The sequence below is a fragment of the Anabrus simplex genome, chromosome 3 (assembly GCF_040414725.1).
Source record: "Anabrus simplex isolate iqAnaSimp1 chromosome 3, ASM4041472v1, whole genome shotgun sequence".
NCBI lineage: Eukaryota > Metazoa > Arthropoda > Insecta > Orthoptera > Tettigoniidae > Anabrus > Anabrus simplex.
The window spans coordinates 386891325-386900728 of NC_090267.1; positions in this window are offsets into that span (position 1 = coordinate 386891325).

Sequence of the window (9404 nt, forward strand, 5' to 3'; positions counted from 1 at the left end):
AACAGCGCAGTGCGCAAGCCTAAGGATTTTCTTCAGCCAGATTTAAACTCGTTTTCCAAAGTGACGACCTATAATTTTCGTGTTTTTAAATTTTGCGTAGATCCAGACTAAATCTTACCATAAAATATCGAGAATGTGTTGTAGGATTCGTTCGAGGTATTAAAGAGATAGCCGGTAGTGGTGATCATTGTTTTAAAAGAAAGTACATCTGGTCTCTCTTAATAATAATCAAAAGGAGAAAGAGTTCCGTCTCTTCGAAGAGTGAAGATATACGGTAAAGATAGACTAAGGCCATAAATTTTACACGGAAATGAAAAACAGCACACCTAGCAAACCTAATACCGTTGGAGTCGGAAGAGAATACGGGATGATCAAGGTGGCGCTGGTGATTGGTAGATATTAAGAATTACAACCGGGCAAACATCCTCTGTCATCTTACACTAATCAGAGGTATATGGAAGATCCCCTGCCCTCCAAAGAGCTTAACCACCCTGGGAAGAGGATACGAATTTACATTTTATTAAGAGATGGTTGTCATTATTGTTGTTTAAGAGGATGTACAACTGAGCAGCTATCCTCCCATACAACTAGTTAGAGAAGAAACGGAGAAGATAGTATTTTCATTTATAGTATTAATAACTATTACATGCAGTTAATTTTTGCTGTGCTGGCCACGCGGTGTAGACGTAGCGTGCGTGCCTCTTACCTGGAGACCTAGGGTTCGATTCCCGGCCAGTTCAAGGATTTTTACTGGATCTGAGAGCTGCTTCATGCTCTACTCGGCCTACGTGAGCAATCTGACGATAATATAGTGGCCCCGGTATAGAAAGCCAAGAATAACGAAGGAAAGGATTCGACGTGCCAAGCACACGACACCTCGTAATCTGCAGGCCTTCGGGATGAGCAGCGGGCACTTGGCAGGCCATGAACCTTCGGGGCTGTGGTGCCAATAGGGTTTGATTTGCCTTTTGCTAGTACTGAAAAATACGAAAAGTATTCCATTTAACGAAGTGTTAAAGAAATATTTAAAATATTTACTAATTTTTTTTGTATGTATGTTTAGTCATCAGCCCGAAGGCTAGTTGGATCCTCAACAGCTCCGCCATCAGCTGTCATAGATGACCTAGGCATCGCTGAAGAGCGTATTAGGGAAATGAGGAGTGAGGTAGTTCCCCGTTGCTTTCCTCACCCGAGCCAAAAGTTGCTATCACATATCAGTCTGCCAAGCCCACTGAAATGCATGCACCAACCGATCCTATGAGCAATATTTTCACACCATTCATAGCAGAGACTGGCTGCATAAGGAATGGCATTACTAGCAGCGCTCATACCTCAGTCACTTTCATATTGTCAAAGCTAAGTATAAGACAGAGACAGATCAATGAAAGTAACAAAATTGCTCTAGCCTAGACCAGAAGACATAGTGCACTATAAACACTAAGTCCCACCAGCAAAGGCACTACTAAAATATATCCCATAAATATTACTTGGACGTATTTTTAAAGTTGGACAACCTTAGCCTTCGGAGGTATTTCCTGTACCTCAAGTAACTTTTGTAGAGTCAAGGATACCTCATAATATATATCTTTACTACATATATTTTGTCTGTTTTCACCTTCTTTTTATTTCTTTTCCAATATTTCTCTGTTAATATTTGTATTGCATAATGTTGCTGTTTTTTTCGCGTTTCTTCCATTCTGTATTTAATAGCTTAGCAAGACTGTAAAGTTCACGTTCATTTTCAGTTTACCTATCTCTTTCCAATTTTTATATTTCCTGGAATATCTTGGCTCTAAAGACATGGAGTAGCTCCTTCCTCAAACCCCTCCGATTGGTAGATATCGTTAATAAACAATAAAAATAATATTGGTGAAAATTTACAAACCTTTTTGAGTCACAGTTTTGGAAATATCTCCTCTACTACGACACCGCCTAGGGAAAAACTGGTTGCCGACCCACGTTCACAATTCGATTACCTGGTTGCCCTTTCAGTCAACTCTTGCAACAGCCAGGAGTAACGTGGTGGTAGTGAGGCTTCTATTCCACTATTAAACATAAATTTTATGATTGTCGAATTAAAACGTGCCGCAAACTTCACGTGCACTTTGCAGAGAGAGCTTAATTGTAACATACCGAGCTACTGTTCATCAACGTTTAGCTTGGTAGATCTCTTACTATCATCATCTCAGTACAAAATTGGTCTACTCTATTATTAGGTCCCTAATTTACATTGCTCTGCGGTATTCAAGAACTGCTTTGCAACTTCCGCCAATAGTTGACGGAAGTTACAACCTACCATCATTAAATGCGCTGCTCCTTTCCAGACAGTTAGCAATGTTTCTGAGAACACTTGTAGAACACATCTTCTTAATGGTGAGACAAATGAGGTGGAGGATTTAGCAGCGGAACGTATGTAGTAGTAATTACATGGGCAATATCCAGGATGTACCAAACTTCCAGCGATGATGGAGGACGGCAAGTGGATCATTTTGAGATAAGGAACCATATTCCGGAAACGATCCAGTCAAAAGTTAAGCAAAATTCTACTCATTTAAATCCTTTTACCTGCACTAGTTTCCCAAGCTGCTCCATTTACAACAAATGTTCGGAATGGCGTCCCCCTGCGTCAATGCAGGCATGGCAACGTCGCACAAAGTTCTGTCGTACCCGTTCGAATATCCCCGGTGTCGTTTGAACAGCGTCGCAGGCAGCGAGAATTCTTGCCAAGAGATTCTCTTCTATTTGCTTTACGTCGCACCGACACAGATATGTCTTATGGCGACGATGAGGTAGGAGAGGCCTAGGAATGGGAAGGAAGTGGCCGTGGCCTTGATTAAGGTACAGCCCCAGCATTTGCCTGGTGTGAAAATGGGAAACCACGGAAAACCATCTTCAGGGCTGCAGAAAGTGGGGTTCGAACCCACTATCTCCCGATTACTGGATACTGGCCGCACTTAAGCGACTGCAGCTATCGAGCTCGGTAAGGAAGATCCTCTTCGGTCTCGACAGGTGTCTCATACACAAGGCTTTTCACATGGCCTTACAAGAAGAAATCAAATTGGATGAGATAAGGCGAACTACTACGGAACGAAATTCCGACACCCCGGCGTCTGTTAAGAACGGACGAACGTTAAACAGCTTGGATTATTGGTAACGTTTGACTCGAACGATTCCTTACCCGATAACCGCGCTGTTAGCCGCAAGATCAACTCCCAGCCTGGAGGATCACCGACTCTTCTGTTACGGTTACCATATCTTCACCAAGATATCTCTATTTTAATGCGCCTGAAACTTGCCCTTGGCCCCTCTACCCAATCTGGAATAGGACATGCTTGAAGCACTAACAGAAAGACCGCCAGCTATGCAAATCTCGAATTTTACCAGAGACACGGACTGGGTATGTGTGAATCCATGAAGAGAAAAATACCAGTTTGTAACTCTCCCTATTTATCGAGCCTTGGGACCATCCCCTAGTACGGTTGGATTACCCTACAGGCGTCTGGGTTATAAAGTGAGTTCCTCTCATCGGTTGGGCGGCAGGCGCGTCCAGCTCACCTGCCTCCCGTTGACTCATCACTTCCCGTTACACAGCGCAGCGACAGCACTTCGCACTTCGCAGTTCAGGTCCGTGCTGACAACGTGTATTAAGTGTTCATCTGTCACTCCAACTGTTCTCGAGTTGTGAAGTGTTACTTTGGGGTGTAATATTCTCATAACGCCTCCACATGTGAAAATGGTAGAGGAAATGGAATATATGTACGATAATTATATGAAAACAGAATCTTGCAGGGAATTCGTCAGGCAATTTGTAATACAATTTCGAGGCGTATGCCCTCCACATAGAGAGACCGTGCGGAAACTCATAAACAAATTGAGATGAATTGGTTCTTTACTCGACAAGAAGCGACGTGTTAAGAAAACGTGTACCTAACGAGGAAAAAAGTAAATGAAATCGCAGAAATATTAGAACATACGCCTAAAAAATTCTTAAAACGACTTGGAGAAGAAGCCGAGGCTTCGGAGAGCTCAGCATGACGGGCTACAACAATGTTAAAATGTGTGTATCGAGTAGGAGAGCATTTCCAGCGTCTCCCGTCATGAGGTTCGACCTTATTTTTTTAAATTTTCAATTACTAATATTCTTGTCTGACTCGTTGGCTGAATGGTCAGCGTACTGGCCTTCTGTTCAGAAGGTCCCGGGTTCGATTCCCGGCCGGGTCGGGGATTTTAACCTTCATCGGTTAATTCCAATGGCCCGGGGGTTGGCTGTTTGTACTGTCCCCAACATCCCTGCAACTCACACACCACACATAACACTATCCTCTACCACAATAACACGCAGTTAGCTACACATGGCAGATGCCGCCCACCCTCATCGGAGGGTCTGCCTTACAAGGGTTGCACTCGTCTAGAAATAGCCACACGAAATTTAAAAACTAATATTCTTCATTTTAATTGTTATCTCATGCCATGCACGGATAAAGTGAACGAAGTGGTGTACTTGTTGCTATGTCGCGGAGCGGGGAGTGATGAGTCAACTGGCGGCAGATAAGCTGGATACGCCTGCCGGCCAACCAATGAGCGAAATTCACTGTATGGTGCGTACTGGTGATTATTTTCAGCGTTCTGAAATCAGAAATTTATCATTTTAATTTGTTCATTTAGTATTTTGTAGAGTTAAAACATTTTGTAGTTTAGTGTTCTATAGATAAATATACAATTTGAATTAAGTCTGATAACTAGACCTAGATAATCTTTATAATATTAATGTGAATTTAAAATAGCATTTGTAAGAGATAACAATAAAAAAGTACATTAAATATAATAAAATTGTACACTATTTTAAATTGATATAGACTAAAGCATAATAGGGAAGGATTTGTTTTTCTATTGATGCAAAATCACAATAATAAAATATACGGAACTGATTTACGTTCATGAAATAAACTACACAGTGGAACATACCTAAATATCTTCTTCTGGCATTCGTATTCCATTACTACTTACACTCAGATTGTATTAACTGAAATATATTTCAGCATCTACAATCTTGGTAGGTCTCCAGGTATACTGTGCAATAACTTGGACAAACTTTGTGTATTTACTGTAAACATAGCAGCCAACAGTTGTGCAGATAATGAAGAGGGCAACAAACACCTCGGTTCATGTACTAGAAGAAGAATGCAATGAAACTATTCGCCAAGAACTTCAAAATATAGACACTACTCAGACTCCAGTCGACATGGAACTACCTCGCCAACACTCAACAGAATTCACATCGAACATGGAATCTACACGGAGAGCCTCTTCAAGTGGGATAGAGTTTACACACCTCAGTGGCTGTGGCACTGAAATTGAGATCATACAGCACAATAATATGCAAAGATGCAAGCTGAGGGCCTATCAGGGAAACACTAGTGACGTCTTTGCTGCCATACAGGCAGCTATTGAACTAAAAGTGTTTTCCCTTTAGGTTAAATTATTGGTCAAAATAAATAATATAATTTGAAATCTAGGCAAATTGCATTATAGTTGCTGGACTTTGGCTAATCGGGATCTAATGTTAAAACAAGAGGTTTATACACATTTTCCTAGGCATATCGCGGTTGTACGGAAGAGGGTTGGTAAAATCTTGAAATTAAATTGACTGACGAGATATTGTGATTCGTAGTTTCAGCATCAGACTGTGTTACTGTTAAATACAGCTTCTACCGTTTACGAAATAGACATAATATTTCAGGTTCCTTTGAAATTTTAACGGTTGTAATATATTGTGATTATAGACAGAGATCTATTTTCTTACCTTCCTTGTGTTATGGCGTGTTTGTCATTATTCTATACGATGACTATGTAATACATTTTAAATAAATATTTTAGGTGTTATTCATGAAAACTCTATCTCATTATTGAGACTTGAATAACCAGTGTTAAATATTTCGAAATCTGCCTAGGCTAATTTCGATTAATATGAAATGTATTACTCACATTTAAATATGCCTTGACAAAATGGGTTCTGCCTTTGACATACACATACTTATAACAGTGGCACTTCTATATCGTTTAAGTCCAAGTTCAGCCACTAACGGTATGGGGGTGAGAAGAGGTGAAATTATTACATTTCTTTTGAAAAAATGGTCATAGACACATCCTTCAATAAAATGTGTCATGCGATATTACCAAGCAATAGTGCTGGCTCTGATGTGAAGTGTTGATGGATGGCCATAATATACTGATCTACGGCCTGTGCAGCTCTCAAGGTACTGTTGCTAGGTAACATCACGTCACACAGTTTGTTACATGACACTATTTCATTACATACGCTGTCGGATGTCAACCCACTCTAGGACATAGTGTCAAAAAGGTAATTTTAGGAGCAGTTATCTGTTAAAAGATAAAGACTGTGGAATTAACTGCCTGCCCCGTGGTGTAGGGGTTGCGTGCCTCCCTCTTATCCGGAGGCCCCGGGTTCGATTCCCGTCCAGGTCAGGGATTTTTACCTGGAACTGAGGGATGGATCGAGGGCCACTCAACCTACGTGATTACAATTGAGAAGCTATCTGACGGTGAGATGGCGGCCCCGGTCTAGAAAACTAAGAATAACGGCCGTGAGGATTCGTCGTGCTGACCACACGGCACCTCGTAATCTGCAGGACTTCGGGCTGAGCAGCGTTGCTTGGTGTGCTATGACTCTTCGACCTGTTGCACCATGGGGTTTTAGTGAGAATATTAAGCGCCTCCATATCCTCTATTTGCATCTATCTGTGTGGTTTCCTTTGGTAACACGCTTCTTATCAATAATTGATTATAAGCTGTGTCTAATCGTCGTCCCTTAGGTCTCTATCTATTTATTTTACTCTCCCTTATCGATTTCATGATTTTCCTATGTAACCCAGTCTCCTCCATTCGCATCACATGACACCACCAAAGTCTACTTACACAGACCGATTCAATGCATCAGATGTATACCAAACGTACCATTTATCTCTACATTACGAGTACCCTCTTGCTATTCTCCAATCTATCCGTACCAGCAATCATTATCGCTATTATCATCCCCATTCCTTTCAGCTTATGAATAATATATCCTCAGTCCACCCAGATTTCACTACCCTTGAGTAAAACAAATACTAAAAAATAAGTCGAGATATGTAGAAACCTTTCTGCTAAATCTGGAGAGGCACATAACTGTGTGTTTTACTCAACCTATAACAATACTGAATACCAGATTCATTCCTGGGAGCGAAGATGTCCGTTCTATCTCACTTAGCGCCGAGTTTGCGTTTTACAGAGGCGTTTACTCAGCGGACCTCAGCGTGTCCTATGCGATTCTGAATAAATAACTCGATGTTCTTGATATAATCACATTTTTAACAATTTGAGATTAATCCACAATTCTCTCAATTTTCGTATCAACGTTACCTCTGTACCACTAATAGGAAAATGTTCGAAGAATACCTCATACAGTCCATACGCAGACTAGAATTAGAATGATCAGTGACCAACTTTTAAAGTGAATTTCCCTCGTGATAATCTGAGAAGCACGAATGTCACAATGGTATTATCTCAGTTTATGGCGTGTTTTAAGGTACAATATCGAACGTTGCTGTCATGTTTGGAAGTTACTAAGCACTGCAGTATTCTAGTACAGGGTCTCTCATTTAAACTGAGACCGTCAAAGTGGCGTCTTTACTCTCGGATACGTAAGCTGCAGTATGGGAGGTGTGCGCATAGTTCTTGACCTTGCAAGCAGCCTGCACGTGTTCGACCCGGCAAGCATCAGTCGCCAATCTGAACCATAGATGTTAACATGGTGAGACAGTTATCATTACAATACCGTATTTTCGTATGTAAACGTTCCGGTTTCATCTTAATGATCGTGTGAACAGTCATAACCCGCATTATGATAGTAAGACTGGCGTTTGGTGTGCTGTTGGTGCAAGACGAATAATTGTTCCTACTTTTTTCTAGACGACAGTAAATGCAGAGATATACCAAGATGAAATTTTGACGCCGATTTTCCATCAGTTAACGGACGAAGAACGAACTCGTGGGTGGTTTCCACAAGATTCAAACCCTGTTCACACAGCAAAAGATTCCCTTCTTACAATCTCAGAAGTGTTTGCAGACAGGGTGATCAGTGCTGATATATTGCCCCTCGTTCTCCAGATCTAACAGTGTGTGAGTTTTTTACTTGTGGGGTAAACTGAAATAAAGAAGTGTCTGGAACAAACGATCACACATTGGAGGAACCGAAAGAAGACATTACAAATGAAATGAGGAATATTACAGCGGCAGAACTCACTCGCGCCAGCCAGAATGTGGTTACCAGATACAGTGCCTGTATAGGGGAGAGTCCTACAGTACCGGCCACCTTAACTTTTTTGCTTATAAAAATTAAAAAGTTGTACGGTATGAGATTTAACCTTGTACTTCATTAAATGCTTTTGCAATGCCATGGTGTGATTTCCATAGAACCTTACTAAAATTTTATAATATTTTAAAATACAACAAAGATTAATTTCCAAGGACTACAAAAATAATCTTCCAGTACCGGCCAGATACTATTTTCTGAGATACATATGTCTAATAAATTACTAACATCAAACAAATTCGGAATGAACTCGACAACACATAATTATTGGAATTAACATCCACTAACTTCAAGTTTGATTTAATTTTTGCAATAATTACAAATAAAATACAAAATATTTTCTTAGTCTACACATCCAACACGCGCCAACATTTCGTACACTGCACCCATTCTTGATTCAATGACTCACAGCAAATAATGCATAATGTGTTTTCTTCAATCTCCTTAGTATTTACATAATAATCATAGTAAAACTGCTTTCCGGCAGTTTTGTTTTACTTATTGAACTGGTGAGGTACTTTTCAATGCTCGGCCAAAGCGAATGCTAATTGTAATTTTTTTCCAGCTCAGGAACATGAAGATTATCTAGATCCTTCAAATAAGCAACCAACTGATTTTGCATATCGTAATCAAAGGATGTTTTAATTCTTCCCATCTGAACAGTTAGATCCACAGCCACACCAACTCTAAATGCTCTCAGATGAGCTCCTAATGTACTTCTTGGCGCACAAAAAGCCTCAGCAGCCTGCCTTGAAGTCATTTTGTTAAACATAATTTAGTTTCGTGCCAACTTCATCCCGTCCTCGGCCCACTTTCATTTTATTTTACCCCCTTTTGTCGGTCATTTCACTCTGGAAAGTGATAAGAAGTAGATATTATTTTATTTCTTTAACAGTCCTATTGGCCGGTACTGGAAGACATCTGGTTGGCTGGTACTGTACGACACTCACGTGAAGGAACTTCCCCAACTGGATATTGTTTAATAGACGATGTCGTGAAACTTTTACCAGCTATAGCGTCCTCAAGGAATGTA